Here is a 16,685-nt window from a genome sequence, read left to right on the forward strand (position 1 = left end):
TGTTTTTAGTAAATTAAATGGGAAAAACTAAGTTGGAAATACGCCCTAGGAATTAGGCAACAGATCTGAAAAGCCCTAAAACCACATTTGTTTCTTTTGTTTTATTATGTTTGCCTATGACATCCTTTTATCATACACCCCCAATGTGTATCTGCTTCAAATCATTTGTTTGAAACCAATTGTGCAGATCATGTCTTTTGGGAAAGAAGGGAAAGGGAGATGCAAAATATTTCCTAATAAATGATTAGCCCCAGCGAGAAGACAGGGAAAGTTGTCCCTGCAGAGGCCAAGTTAGTGGCTCCCTATCTGTCACCCAGTGAGCTGGGGATATGAGAGACAGTGTTTGCAGCTAGTCCCTGGATGAGGCCGGGCCCCTGAGCTGCTTCTGCTGCATCTAGCACTCTCTCTCTTCCTACTTCTCTCCTTTTCTGCTTTTTTTCATTTAACCATTTAAAGTCATGTCATGTAGCACACACACACACACACAGAGAGAGAGAGAGAGAAAAGTACATCAAACATAACTGTATAGCTTATGGAGTTGTCGTTCTCTGACTTCTCCCAGCATTGGTGCAAGTTTTACCCACAGAGCCGAGTCTTACCAGATAAATCTTATGTCAGCATGTGTGAATCAACTACCATTCTGCCTAGAGTCCTCTACCCACCTAGCTCTCATTGCAACAGAGTGTGTGGTAGAGGATAGTGGAGGGGAGGGAGACACCAAATATAGGAAGCCATCTGAAGGGCTTCAGAGCCTAACTATAAAGAATGCAGGGGCAAGACTGTGAACCACCATAGCCCCTTCCACAACCCCCACCCCCAACTACCTAAATTGTCCTTGAGGCCCCTAGGCTCTTTCTCCAGAAGGCCAAGAACTAGAAAATCCCAATTTATAGTGAGTCCATGTGTGTCAGAACAGAACAGTGCTACATAGGTTTTCATTAGCTAACACTTTAGAAGTAGGTTTCCAGACCTTCCTTCTGCAGAGTCTCTGGGTGAACTTGGTTAGCATTCAAGCACATTAACTATTCACACACATATACACACACACACACCCCAGGGACTCCAAATTCCATTTAGAAACACTTATTTTTTTAACTTGCCCCTCCTTAACTCATCATTTCCAATCAATGGGTTGTTGTTTTTAAAGTGCCATCGGGTTGTTTCCAACTCACAGCATCCCTGTATAGGGTTTCCTAGGAGTGGCTGGTGAGCTTGAACCACCCACCTTGCAGTTCAAACCAACCTTGCAGTCCAGCACATTACCCTGCAGCGCCACACCAGGACCCTAATCAATGGGTAAGTATGTATTAAAATCTTATTATGTGGCATATGTTGCACCAAAGAACTTGCTTTTTCTTTTCAGCCTTCATCTTTCTGGTAAAACAAAGAAATAGAGCCCCATTGGCAGAGAAGTATGTAGAAAGTTTCCCAGAACTCTGTCCCCTTCTAAGGTGACCAGGGAACTTCTACAAAGTCAAGTGACTAGGAAGAGAACACTGTTTTTCTCAGATGCAGTGAGAAATTGCCTGCCCTCACCCATTCACAATTTCTTCTTCAAGCAGAGCAAGATTCCTTGTCAACACAATCCTCACACCATCATGATTCCACGCCACTAGCATCTCAGATGTTTAGTGGAGGGAAAAGATTCTGGATGTCTTGACTGTTTCAGATAATAAGTAGTTTATGTTCATCAAGCAGGCCCTGTGTATCAGATTTTTCATATACTGCTCACCACTGGTCTCTGTTTCTATCCCCATTTTACTAATGAGGGAAATAACACTCAGAGAAATTAAATAACTTCCCCAAGGTACACAGCAAGCAAGTGGCCGTGGCTGACCCTGAGTCCATGCCTCTTACCCCTATCCCACCCCGCCTGCAACACTGCTCTCTAATTGGATGATGTTTTTCTCTGGCATCTGAACTGGAGGTCGCAGCATTCCACTGATACCAGGAAGAAAGGCAATCTTTTTTGGAGGGTGAAGGGGGTGTCCACTGAATCAATGGTGCAACTTACATTTAAAGCGAGATTTCATACTGCAAAGGATCATGAGACTTAAAAAAGATAATCGTTTATAAAGTATCCAGCATAGTTTCTGCAACAGGAAAATAACATTAACTAATCTAAGTAAACCTACATAATCTAGGTAACATAAGATTGTCTCCCTCTAACTTCCTTTCTTTGCCCCTCCCTCACTTTCCTTTTCCCTTTTTCCCACTCGCTATCTCTTCTTACTGAAAATAAATTAAAAAAAACAACAAACAAACCCACTTCTATCAAGTCAATTATGACTCATGGTGTCGGTTATGTGCTGTGGAGTCGGTTCGAACTCACAGCGACCCTGTACAGGATTTCCAAGGCTGTAAATCTTTACAGGAGCAGAAAACCTCATCTTTCTCCTGCGGAACAGCTGGTAGTTTCAAACTGATGACCCTGAGGTTAGCAGCCCGATTCATAACCACTAAGCTACCAGAAGTCCTTTATATTGGGCATCCAAGACTGTAATCTTGACTGGAGCAGGCAGCCTCATCTATCTTCTGTAAAGCATGTTGGGGGTTTGAAACCCTGACCTTACAGTTAGCAGTCCAACACCTATCCCACAGCACCACCAAGGTTCCAAAGTTCACCCCTACCTGGAAAACTCCTCCCCACCCTACAGCACCTGGAACATATAAGCCACACACAGTGCAAGCTGCTCACCTACCTGCTGTTGGGAAGGCTGTAGTCAAGAGAATGATGAAGACACAAGAGCACACCTCTCACTGGTTCCTCTCACTGATCTCCTCTCTCAAGGTTCTGTGCCATGCAGAGAGGGCTGATCACTTTTATGCAAGTGACTAGGAGGAAGCACTGTGTAGGTTTACTGGGTGGGTCTGCCTCTGGCAGGTCGTTTTTCCCCCTCGTTTTCTTAGCATCTCATTTCTTTAGTTGTTTTCTTTTCTTTCTTCTTTGAAATACTGCTGATTAATCATTATTAAGAAATGACTCTTCTGGGTCCTGACATGCAGCTTCTAGGGAAAATAAACTCACCATCATCTCTATGCAAATGAGAATGTCTTGCAATGCTGTGTCCATAGAAGAAGAAGAAAAAAAAAAAATCCAAGTTAGGTCACCTTCCTGAGAGCTGGGGCATGGGACCAACTATAGCCTGGAGGCAAACTCAGCAAAGCAGTCTCCTGCCAGTCTCTCTCACCCAGCAGGGAACCCAGGAAACTCTGCAGGTGCCTCTGGCTACAGCACAGTCATCTCCTTGATGCCTCAGATGGCCTGGCGTGCCCACCATGTGCCAGGCACTAGCTGCTTTGCATGCATTATTTTTCACAATTTCATGGAAACAATCCCCTCCCTGTCCCCAGGATCTCTTTGAACACCATTTCTTTCCCTGTCAGTTTGTCACCTAGAGTCCTTTCATTCTCCACTAATACAGAGAGAGAACCTGAGAATGGGAAGTAAAGATGCTTAAGAGCAGTCAGTAGAAGACCCAGGAGCTGAGCCTGGAATCCTTACTCGTGAGCCCGAAGATCCTCTATAATTTATTTCTTACACAAATTCTAGCCTGTGAGTTCTCCATACGAGCTAGATTCTAGGTGATAGAAAGGTAGGGTGTGAAGAGTGTCCTCTTCAAACATGAGGTCCCTGAAGAAACAGACTTTCTTTTATGGGGACAATGACAAGTGATCTCATTTATTCTAGGGATGCAGTGCTAGTGCAAAGGGTTGTTGTTGTTGTTGTTAAGTGCCGTCAAGTCAGCTCCAACTCATAGCAACCCTGCATATGTTTTCCAAGGTGCAGCTGGTGGGTTTGAAATGTCGACCTTGTGGCTGGCAGTCCAGTGCTAATCCTACAGTGCCACACCAGAAGTCTATCCATTATCATAGATGTCATGAAATAACCCATGTTGAGGGGAGCCAGTAGACTGTAGCGGTTCATAGTCTAGCTCTAGATTCAAACCCTGGTTCTACTACTTCTCTGAGAGATGCTGGACATGTTGCTTAAGACATGTATGAAGCTAGTAAAATAGAGAAAATAAACTATGAGAATTTGAATGAATTAATGTACCAATCCATAGTAAGTACTCAGTAAATTAATGTTATTTATTATGATGTTGTGTGCCAGGCATTTAGTTAGGAGTTAATGGAGTGTCTCAGTTAATAGGTGATGGGGAGAAAAAACTGCTGTCAACTCTGGAGGTGACATTAACCTCATCCCTGATTTCTAGGCATGGCCATTAGCTTGGTTGGCTCGCCACTCACAGATGGCAGCCTAGCCCCACATGTGAGGACCATATTACACTGTCCCTGCTGACTCTCACCCCATATCAATCCTCTGGTGCTCAGAACTCTATGTTCTGGTCCAGCTTTCCTTTCAAGACAAAGATGCCATATCAGACACCTTGCAGCAGAGGAAAATGTGTGAGGTATTTACCATTCCTCTTCATTAGGCCAGAACTACAGTTCTGGAGTTAGGTCAGTCTAGGTTGGCTGGTTCTGCTTCCTGTGGCTATAAGACTGAAGGCAAGTCTCATAATCTCTAGGTATTTGTTTCTTCATCTGTAAAATGGTGATAACCGTGTCTACTGGATATTCATTTTGTAGGAATGATGTGAAAATTCAAGGATTAAAGGCAAGTCCTCAACTCAGTACATTGTTGTTGTGTTGTTAAGTACTGTCAAGTCATTTTCAACTAATAGCAACCCTGTATAGAGTTTCCAAGGCACATAGCATGTAGTAAATGGTTATGGAATAAACTTTGTTATTAATTTTACAGCCTTCTTTTTGAGTCCCTAGCTTAGGAAGAAGGGAAAACAATAAAAATTATTTCCTATATCCTAAACCTTGCTGCCTAGCACTTACTATGAAAACTAACAATATAGACTGAGATACAATTTCATGCCTCCCAGGATTGTGATCAAACTATGGATTTGACCAAAGCAGCACTGCAACCAAACTAGAAAAATGTCTAGCCTACTAAGGACTACAATCTATGACGTTAGTTCTTCTAAAATCAGTGGACACACTATTGGGAAGTAAGAACTCAATATCCTCATTGCTAAGTGGGTAAGCAAAAAAAAAAAAAAAAAAAAAAAAAAAAAAAAAAAAATGAAGAAAGACTAGAAAGCCAGACTGAGGAAGGCTCTCAGTATGATGGGTGCAGAACACAGCCCTGATCTCACCCACTATTCACTCCAACTTCAAGAATTTTTCAAAGATTTTATAGAAGAATCCTGATCAAAAGTGGGGAAATGTGGAACAGAATCTCAAATTCTCATAGACGCCAGACTTTCTAGTGCTGGGGAAGTTGAATGAACCATTGAAACAATTGCTCTGAGATAATACTTAAAACTTAAACAAAAACATCCTCTCAATTCTTCTTAAAAGCAAATAATAATTTAGCTAAACTAGTGAATAAAGAGAAAACAAGCAATGTGCTAATTTAAGATCTACATGAGATCAAATTGCCAGCAGCAACTTGAAAGATTAGATAGGAGATTTCTGGCAAGATGGCGGACTAGGCAGACGCACTATACAGACTCTATAACAAAAACATGAGAGGTCAAATAAAACAAACACAGATGAAACTCCTGGAACTTTAACTTCAGAGAAAAAGTTAGAGAAGTGGACTGAGGAGAAGAAGTGAGCAGGGACAGTAAGAGAAAGAGATTGACTGATGAATGGCTGGCCTGACAGAGCGACCATCTTGAACTTCTGTGAGCAGCTCTAGCAACAGAAGGAGGCTTGACAGAGCAGATCACACAGGCAAACAGAAAGGTGTGATTCCCCCATGTTTCTCTGATAATCAGAGTTGTGGTCAGCTCCCACCCTAGGTGCAAACCTTGATATCTGGGAGTTTAGAGCCTCATGATTGTGAGCCATGCCAGTGTGAGGCAGGGGCTGGCTGCACTGTTTTGGTGCCTGCCTTCAGATGGGCTCAGGTCCAGACCTACAGAACCCACAGAGCCATTCATTTAACAAAAGACTTCATAATTAGGTACCCTGCCCCTAGCTGCCTTGTGATCTTAACAGACACTGAAATCAGCATCATCAAGGACCTCCACGAACTACTTCCAGATTGAGTGCCCTGAACATAGATAATACCTAGGACTATAGGAACTCCATCCTTCCATCACCCATCTCATGAGTTCCTTGGCTCACAGGAGCTTCTCAAAATTTTCTCTTCTCTGGGTCCAACAGCTACACTGATTTTGTTTTGTTTTGTTTTTCATTTTTGCTTTGTTTTGTTTTGTTTCCTTTCATTGTTTTCTTGGTTTTGTTTATTTATTCTTTCTTTCTTCTCTTTCCATTCCCTTGAATTTTATCTTTTCTGTCTCATTGTTTTTCCTTCTTTTCTTCTGTTGCTTATTTTCCCTTTTATTTATTTTCCTTTTGATCTTTCTTTATTACTCTCTACTCTCCTTTCATCTTCTCCCTCCCTGGTTTTTCTAAGGAGCTCTGGTAGCGTAGTGGTTACGAATCGGGCTGCGAACCTTAAGGTCAGCGGTTCGAAACTACCAGCTGCTCCGCGGGAGAAAGATGAGGCTTTCTACTCCCGTAAAGATTTACACCCTCGGAAACCCTGTACAGGATCGCTATGGGTCGGACCCGACTCAACAGCACTTCACAACAACAACAACAACAACTCTCCTTTCATCTTCTCCCTCCCTGGTTTTTCTAAGTGGTTTTTTAAAAAACTTTTTTCCTTTCATTTTATCTCCCATTTTTCTCTCCTATTGCTCCATTTTCCTGTCCCTCTTTTCTTTTTAGGTATTATATTGTTTTTTCCTTGTTGCTCTTGGTCATATTTCTTTCTTCTTTAATATTTTCACTTTTCGTTGTTGGTTGGTTTCTCGTTTATTCTGTTTTGTTGTGTGTGTGTGATGGAATGTGGGGGGTCCTCTTACCCAATAGGAGACAACAACTTTGCCCATACCAGGAAAACAACCAACCAACCAACCAACCCACTACCATACCCTATGCAGCTCCACCCACTGGGCAAGAGCCAATACCAGATCCTATACCCCATGATCAATGATAGACAACAACCAGCATCAGCCAAAGCCACCCTAAACTGAGGTGCATGAATGGCGAAAGGAGAATAATGCACACATTTCCATTCTCTAACTACACCCACAGGAGAAAGGTGGTGAGAGACTAATAGTACATCAATGTGTAATCATCAGTTGAATACAAATATGAGAATACCACAATGCCCTAGAAAAAAAAAAAGACAATTTTAGCTTACATGAAGAAGCAAGAGAGAATGGTGCAAACAAATGACCAAGATGCAGAGTCAGACACTGTTTCTGTGGAAGTAAAAGTAATGGAACTAATTGGAAAAGAATTCAAAAGAATGATATGTAGGGACCTTCAAAGGATTGATAGAAAGATTAAGGAAAGCAAGGAGAACACAGGGGGAAAAAAACTTAAAAGAATTCAGGAAAACACTACAAGAACAAACAAAATGAATGAAAATTTGTAAAATATACAAATATGCAATCAGAAATTAAAAGATTTATCTTAAAATTTCAGAAAGGGACAATACAATGAAATGGCAAAGGAGTAGATTTGGAGCAATGGACACCTGAATCAGTGAGCTAGAAGATAAATCTCTCAATACTAGTATGCTAAAAGAACAATCAGAAAAAAGAATGAACAAATTTTAAGAAAGCCTAAGAAATATATGGGACTTTATGAGGAGGAATAAGTTATGGATGACTGGAAATTCAGAACAGGAGGAGACAATAAAAAGTACAGAGAATCTTGTTGAAGAGTTGTTGGAAGAAAACTTTTCTAATATCATGAAAGACTTGAAGATAAGCATCCAAGAAGCTGAAAAAAACACAAGCAGGATAGATCCCAAAAGAAAATCACCATAATCAAACTTTCAAAACCTAAGACAAGGAAAGAATCCTGAGAACAGCTCATGAAAAACGAAAGGAGAACAAATAAAAGTAAGCTCAGATTTCTCAGCAGAAAGAGCAAGAAGGCCATGGGATGGCATTTATAAAATTCTGAAAGAAAAATATTGCCAACCAAGAATCATATATCCAGCAAAGCTGTCCCTCAAGTATGAAGGTGAAATTAGGATATTTCCAGATAAGTAGAAATTAAAGGAATTTGTAATAACCAGACCAACTTTACAAAAAATGCTAAAGGGTGTTCTTTGGACTGAAAAATCAATGACAGCAGACAACAATCTGAGATCAGCATATATGACAACACCACCCAGAACTCAATGCAGATATTTAAAGTATTTATAGTAAAACAAACCTATAAGACTGAAAATGGAGAGCTAAAGAGATTATTTATAATGAAGTCAACTACAAATCAAAAAAGAAGGGGTAGTGTAGATACAGAACTTCCAAATGGCAAGGAAGTCAAGTAGATTTCAATATAAAACAGAATTTTTAAATGGGGAAAAGTCAACTGCAGGGTAGCCTCAAAGAAAATTAATACACTTTCGCATCAAAATAGAAAAGAGGAAAATCAGAAAGACTGAGTAAACATTAATAGAAATGAAAAAGAAAAGAAAACTCACAAAATGCACTCAGAGCAGAAAATTTTGTGGAACAAAGAAATCAACTGTGCACACACACATACACACACACACAAAACACAGAAAAATGAAAGCAAGTAGTTCACACCTATTGATAATTACATTCAATTTTAATGGATTAAATGCACCAGTCAAGAAACAGAGAGTTGCCCCTTCTACATAGTCATGCTGAGCTAGCACCCAGGCTTGGGATCGGGCTCTAGTCTTCTCAGCTATGCCCTCTGCCTCCTGCCCCCTGCAGACCATGGACCCCGCAAAGTGAGCAAGCTGCGGGCCTTCCTGAGGGAGTGGGTGGAGAGCATGGGTGGTAAAATACCACCTGCTACTCAGCAAAATCAGAAAAGAATACCAAGGAAGAAAAAACAGATAATGAGAAGCCAGAAGAAAGCATAAAGACAGACAAAGCATCAAGTGAAGAAAGAGATCTAGAAATTGACAATGAAGGTATGACTGACCCAGACACAGATGCTCCTCAAGAAATGGAGATGAAACTGTAGAGATAACTGAAGAGATGATGGATCAGACAAATGACAAGAAAGTGGCTGCCACTGATGCCCTCAATGATGGTGAACTACAGAAAGCCATTGACTTGTTCACAGATGCCATCAATTTGAATAATTGATTGGCCATTCTGTATGCCAAGAGAGCCAGTGTCTTCATCAAATTACAGAAGCCAAATGCTTCCATCTGAGACTGTGACCAAGCCATTGAAATTAATCCTGATTCAGCTCAGCCCTACAAGTGGCAAGGCAAAGCACACAGATTTCTGGGCCATTGGGAAGAAGCAGCAACATATGTCCTTGCTCTTGCTTGTAAACTGGTCTATGATGAAGATGCTAGTGCAATGCTGAAAGAGTTTCAACCGAGGGCCCAGAAAATTGCAGAACATCGGGAGAAAGTATGAGCGAAAACATGAAGAGCAAGAGATCAAAGAAAGAATAGAAAGGGTTAGGAAGGCTCCGGAAGAACATGAAAGAGCCCAGAGGGAGGAAGAAGCCAGAGGACAACCCAGAGCTGAGCATGGCTCTTTTCCAGGTGGCTTTCCCAGGGGAATGCCTGGTAATTTTCCTGGGGGCATGCCTGGAATGGCAGGTGGCATGCCTGGGCTCAATGAGATTCTTAGTGATCCAGAGGTTCTTGCAGCCATACAGGATCCAGAAGTTATGGTGGCCTTCCAGGAAGTGGCTCAGAACCCGGCAAATATGTCCAAGTATCAGAGTAACCCTAAGGGCATGAATCTCATCAGTAAATTGTCAGCCAAATTTGGAGGTCAAGCCTAAACGTCTTCTGACAAAGCCCTTGCTGAAGGAGAAGCAACCTAGAGCACTCAGTGGATGTCACAATAATACAAACCAGTGGAACCAGTGTACCTCCAACCTTCTTGCCAAGAAAGCTGGGCTGCTCTGAGACTACCCTCCCCTGCCGCCCCAATGCAGCTGAGACATTTTACACTCATTTGCCATTATGATATTCATTCAGATAATGTTTTCCTATTAGCATGTACAAACTTAGAACACTTTTTAAACGTTGACGTACACAAAACAAAAGGATATACTGATTTCTACATTTCTCTTTACTAATCATTTTGTTTGGCTTTTTGGGATTGGTCGAGTAAGGAAGATCCTTAAGTGTAGAAGATTGATCACTGTAGCTTGAGTGAAATAAAGATTTACCAGTCAGGAAAAAAAAAAAAAAGAAAGAAAGAAACAGAGAATAGCAGAATGGATAAGAAAACAGGATCTGTCAATATGCTGTCTACAAGAGACACATCAAAAAAATGGAGACAGCCTAAATGCACAACCAACAGAAGAATGGTAAACAAATTTTGGTACATACACACAGTGAAATACTGCGAAACACTGAAGAATAACAATGAATCTGCAAAACATCTCACAGCACGGATCAATCTGGAGAACATTACACTGAGTGAAATCAGTCGATCACGAACGGGTATGTATGGTACGAGACCGATGTTGTAAAAAGCTAAGAAAAGATTTACTTTATAAAAAGAAACATTCTATCATGGTTACAGAGGTGGTGGTGGTGGTGGTGGTTATGTGCTGTGGAGTCAGAACTGACTCACAGTGACCCTGTACAGGATTTCCGAGGCTGTAAATCTTTGAGGGAACAGAAAGCCTCATCTTTCTCCCGCAGAATAGCTGGTGGTTTCAAACTGCTGACCTTAAGGTTCCCAGCCTGATTCGTAACCACTACACGACCAGAGCTCCTAGTTATTATTCATGGAATTGTGGGTTGTTGTTGTTGTTGTTGTTAAGTACCATCGAGTCGGTTCTGGCCCACAGTGACCCTTTAAAGGGTTTCCAAGGAACAGCTGGTGAGCTTGAACCACCAACCTTGCAGTTCAAACAGCTTTGCAGTCTGGCGCATCAATCCACAGAGCCACACCAGGACTCTGTTGTTATGTGCTGTGGAGTAGATTCTGACTCATAGCTTCTGAGGCTGTAAATCTTTATGGGGGCAGAAAGCCTCATCTTTCTCTATCAGAACAACTGGTAGTTTCAAACTGCTGACCCTGAGATTAGCAGCCCGATTTGTAACCACTACGCTACCAGAGTTCCTTGGATTTGAAGGTAGACATATATGTTAACATGGGTGATAAGACAGGCAATATACAGCAAGAGGGAGGTTGGCAGTAGAAAGATGAAGGTAGCAGAAGACACAGGGAGGAATGCAAGAGTTAAAGTGAATAGAGGCAAATACTGGTAACTGATGGTACATGGAGGGGATTACAATCATTATAATGATGCAAAGTATATGATTTGCTGAATGTAAAACTGATGAACTACTCTGTAAACTTTCAATCAATTCACAATAAAAATTTAGAAAATAAAAGAAAAATTAGATAGGAAAGTTAGGGGGCAGTGAGTTCATGGGGGAGGAACAATACAGAAAAGGAAAATGAGATAACCACTTGAAGAGTGGGATCACTAAGTTGAGCAGCTAGAAACTGGTGAACTGTTGTATGTTTTGCTGTGTATATTCTCAAAAACAACAAGATTAACAAAAAATTTTTTAAGAATTGTTTATAATATTGCAGGGTAATATCCTCTCCATAAAAGAATGGAGCTTGCCCACTCCTAAGTGCTAAGTCCTGGACTTCAGTCAAAACGTGAGTTCTAGTATTGCACAAGTCCAGAGAAAACATTACCCATTTCACTCTATGGAAATGAGGCTTCATGGAGCTAAGTAATGTGTGGATCTACTGAGTGGTCTAGAAGAAGTGGATTAGATCCAATATAATGAATTTCAGTTAGATTCAAGAAAGAACCAGTCATCGTGAGGATTTTAAAAACCCGTTGCCAATGAGTCCTCTCCAGCTCGTGACAACCCATGAGTAACAAAGTAGAACAGCTCTATAGGGATTTCACGGCTGCAATCTTTCTTCTACTGTGCTGCTCTAAAAACAAAACTCATTCCCATCGAGTTGGTTTTGGGTCATAGCAACCCTTGTATAGAGTTTCTGAGGAGCAGTTGGTGAGTTTGAACCGTCAACCTCGAGATTAACTGGTTAGTGCTGATCCCACCTTCTACGCCACCTAAGAATCTCTGTGAGGACCATAAGGCACTAGAAAGAATAGCAGTAATATGTTAGAAACATTACTGATAGTGGTGGATATTTTGTTAGGGAAGTAAAGAAGGACTTAAAAATAGAAATAATATAAATGTTTAAATGTCTAAATAAATAAGAATGATAATGATATGTTTGCCACTGCACTGCTTATAGCTTTGAAAATAAAGCAATACATTTTTCAGATCTGGGAGACTTTAAGACTAAAAAGTTTCTCATTTGTTTGGAATTTAGAAATGAGAAACAGAAAAGATGGCAGGGAGCATCCAGTTCAATTTTCCCATCCCATTGAAGAAGAAATGGTGAAGTGAATCAGCTCTTAGTCACACAGCAAGGAAGTAGCACAATTGTTCTCAAATCTCCATCTCCTGACTTTTAGCCCAGTACCCTTCCTAACCTCATCCTGTCTTCTTACCTTCGAATCATGTAGAGCGGAACGGAAGTTAAAACCTGTTTAACACGGGAGATGATGTAACTTTTCAAAACTAGGTTGTTCTGACTTGCCTTGGCCCATGAAGTTGATGACCAAAGGAAATCCAAGCCAGCCACTCTGTGTAGTGGGGAGGGAAAGGCAAATCCACTTACACTGCATCAACCAGGACTTTCCTTTCTTTCCTGTTTTTGCCTGTTGGTCTAGACTCTAGAGCCTTAGATGCTTCTTGATATATTATGTCAATGGGTTCTATGGCTCAAATACCGTGAAACAGACCAGTGGAAATAGGGGCTAGAGAAGATAATGCTTCCCCATCCCTCAGTTGGATCACTGATTCAGTCTCACTCCCAATGTCTTTCCTACAGCAGCCAAAATGAAACAAAAAATCATTGTCATCAAGTCAATTCTGACTCATGGCCATTCTGTGTGCTTTACAGGAGAACGACATTTCATAGAGTTTTCAATGGCTGATTTGGGAGAAGTACATCACGAGGCTTTTCTTCTATGCCACCTCTGGATCAATTCACGCCTCTAACCTTTTGGTGATCAAACAAATGCTTCAACCATTTGTACCACATAGGGAATCTCCCAGAGCAGCTAGATTTTTAAAAATGTAAACCTAACCTTGTTTCCAAGCCTAAAACTCCCAGCATGTCTCCCCAGGCCCTCCAGGATAAAGAGTAATTCCCTCCCCATGGTATTCCAGACCTCTTAGTACGGAAACCTTGCCCACATCTCTCCAACCTCATCTCTCTTGAGAAGTCCAAGTGACTTTCACCTAGAAAGCTGTCTCCTTGCTTTTCTGCCTGCAAATGCTTAATCAAATTTCAAGACTTGCCTTCAATCTGGTTTCCTTTGTGAAGCTTTGCCTCCCCTGCCATGGTCAGTTGTCTGCTTCTTCTTTCATGTTGTTGTTGTTGTTGTTGTTAAGTTCCAACTCATAGAGACTATGTATAGGGTTTCCAAAGAGCAGCTGGTGGGTTTGAATTGCTGACCTTGTGGTTCACAGTCCAGTGTTGATCCTACAGCGCCACACCAGGAGTCCACTTCTTTCATATTCCTACAGAATATAGGATGCTGCTCAGTTAACTTTGAACCGCAGATCAACACATTTTAGGGTTTGTTGTGTTGTTAATCAACATGGAGTCCATTCCAACTGACACTTTTTCCATGACAATGGCTTTTTATTATTATTATTATTATTTTAAATGTTTTATTGTGAATTGTGTGATAGTTTAAATGGGAGAACATTAGCTTTACATTCATCCTACTGTGTATCATTTCATTGCCATGGTTACAATTCCCACCAGGCACCATCAACCAACCAAAAGGTATACACTACAAGCCTGTCCCCAGGTCATCAGCACACAGCCCCTCTCCCTCTCGGTCCCCAGTTGCTCCATCTCTCCAAGTCATCATCTCTGCCTCCATCTCTGGCATCACTGTATCTCTTGGTAGGGTCCCGCACTCCACTCTTCTCCCTTGATGGTTCCATGGACCTCCACTCCTAGACTGCAAAGTCAATCACTCTCCTCCTTTTGCTACAAAATGTTTTTTCACATTTCCAACTCTCACAGTCAGTCCAGATAGCAATTTTTCACTATTGTATCACAAAAGACCTATCCGCATTTCCTTTCATCAACTCCGCCAAGACAGATTGGATACTACTCAGTGGAGATTCTACCTTCCTCCGCACCCTCTGGATCTAGGTTCCCTCTTGAAAGCTTGTAAGCCAGTCACTTCTTGGACAATGACTTTTAACTATTATTTTCTCTAAAGATAATAAAGAGGTAAGTCCATCTTTCCTCTGGTATGATCAAACGTGGGTTTTGTTACTGATGATTGGAATGTATACATTATGCTCCAGGTTTGTGCCCTACACCCACAGGAAGACAAACATTTTTTAGAATTGTTGATAAATTGGCTTTGGGCTTTATATATTTCAAACCTTGTTTCTCTTTCACTCTCCACATATTCCCAGCGATAATATTAACACAGTGGGTGGGAAGGATAATTCTGGATGACATTTTTAAAAGAAGATGGTTAGGAATATCTTAATCACACACAGATGTGAATTGTTTTTGTTTTTGGGGTATGTGACATGTGAACATAATGCTACTGCCTCACTAAAGGACTTGGAAGAGGACCAGGAGAGTGAAGGGCCCAAAGCTTAAGCTTCCTTAGCTAAGCAGTAAATGGACCTCTGCCCATTATCTCTAGGACAATGCATTGCATTTTTTAACTTAAGTTTTATTTTATTGTGGTAATTATATATATATATGAATCAGAATTATATATATATGAGTCAGAACCAACTCCACTGCACATAACAACAACATATATACATTTGTTGTTGTTAAGTGCCATCTAGTCAGTCCTAACTCTTAGCAACCCTGTATAAGGTTTCCAAGGAGTGGCTGGGAAGTTTGAATTACCAACCTTGTGGCTCAAAGCGACATTGAGGTCCAGAGCTTTATCTTATACCACCAGCACTGTTGCTGTGAACTGCAAGGTCCATGGTTCAAATCCACCAGTCACTCCTTGGAAACCTTGTATAGGGTTGCTATGATTTGGAGCTGGCTTAACAGCACTAAAGAACAATATATATACATATGTGTGTGTGTGTGTGTGTGTGTGGTGGTTCCATAAGATAAACACTAGACTGTGAACTACAAGATCTACAGTTCGAGCCCCCTAGCCACTGTGTGGGAGAAAGATGGAAGTGTTTTGCTCCCGTGAAGATTAAAAAGCCTTGGATACCCTATACAGGGTTGCTATGAGTAAGAAATGACTGCACAGCACACAACAACTATATATATAGCTCCACCACTTGTCTGGCAGTTTGTCATACTGTGGTGGCTTGTGTGTTGCTGTGATGCTAGAAGCTATTCCACAGGTATTTTAAATACCAACAGGATCATCTATGGTGGACAGGTTTCAGCTTTCAGATGAAGACAGACTAGGAAGGAGAGACAGACTACTTCTGAATATTTAGTCACTGAAAACCTTATGAATAACAGTGGAACACTGTCCACAGCAGAACACTGAATACTGAAACATAATCAAGAACACCAGAATATTGTCAGATATAGTGCCACAAAATGAATAACCCAGGTTGGAAGGCAATCAAAACATGACTGGGAAGGAAGATCCACCTCCTCAAAGTAGAGTTAACAGTGATGACATGAATGGAGGTCCTTTGGGACCTTCATTTGCTGATGGGGCAAAACTCAAAATGAAGACACACAACTGCAAACATCCTTTAATCATCAGAACATGGAATGCATGAAATAGTAATCTAGGAAAATTGGAAGTTTTCAAAAATGAAATGGAACAAATAAACATCAATATCTAGGCATTAGTGAGCTGAAATGGACTGACATTGGCCATTCTGAATCTGACAATCACATGGTTTACTATACTAGAAATGACAAAGTGAGGAGGAATGCTGTCACATTCATCATGAAAAAGAACATATGAAGATCTGTCTTGACGTACAATGCTGTCTGTGATAGGATAATATCCATACCCCTACAAGGAAGACCATTTAATACCTCTATAGTTCAAATTTACACACCAATCACTACAGCCAGTGGTGATGAAATTACAGAATTTTACCAACTTTTTCAGTCTGAAATTGATCCAACATGCAAACAAGGCGTATTGATATTATTGATGACTGGAAAGCAAAGGTTGGAAACAAAAAGGTAGGATCAGTACTTGGAGAATATGGCCTTTGTAACACAAATGATGCTGGAGATCGCTTTATAGATTTTTGCAAGACCAATGACTTCCTTATTGCAAATACCTTTTTAAACAATACAAAAGATGACCATACCCATGGACCTAACCAGATGGAATATACAGAAATCAAACTGACTACATCTATGGAAAGAGACTGTGAAAAAGCTCCACATCATCAGTCAAAACAAGGTCAGGGGCAGACTGTGGAACATATACACCATCAATTGCTTGTATGCAAGTTCAAGCTGAAGCTAAAGAAAATTAAAAATAAATCCACGCAATCCAAAATGGGACCTTGTACATATCCCACCTGAATTTAGATATCAACTCAAGAACAGATTTGATGCATTAAATACTGAAGACTGAAG

General features: G+C 40.9%; 1 pseudogene; it reads left to right on the plus strand.

Annotated features, from left to right (window-relative positions):
* Positions 1-240: 240 nt before the first annotated feature.
* Positions 241-9,831, plus strand: LOC102839384 (annotated as a pseudogene).
* Positions 9,832-16,685: the final 6,854 nt, after the last annotated feature.

This window comes from Chrysochloris asiatica, unplaced genomic scaffold (assembly GCF_000296735.1).
Source record: "Chrysochloris asiatica unplaced genomic scaffold, ChrAsi1.0 scaffold00009, whole genome shotgun sequence".
NCBI classification, from domain to species: Eukaryota; Metazoa; Chordata; class Mammalia; order Afrosoricida; family Chrysochloridae; genus Chrysochloris; species Chrysochloris asiatica.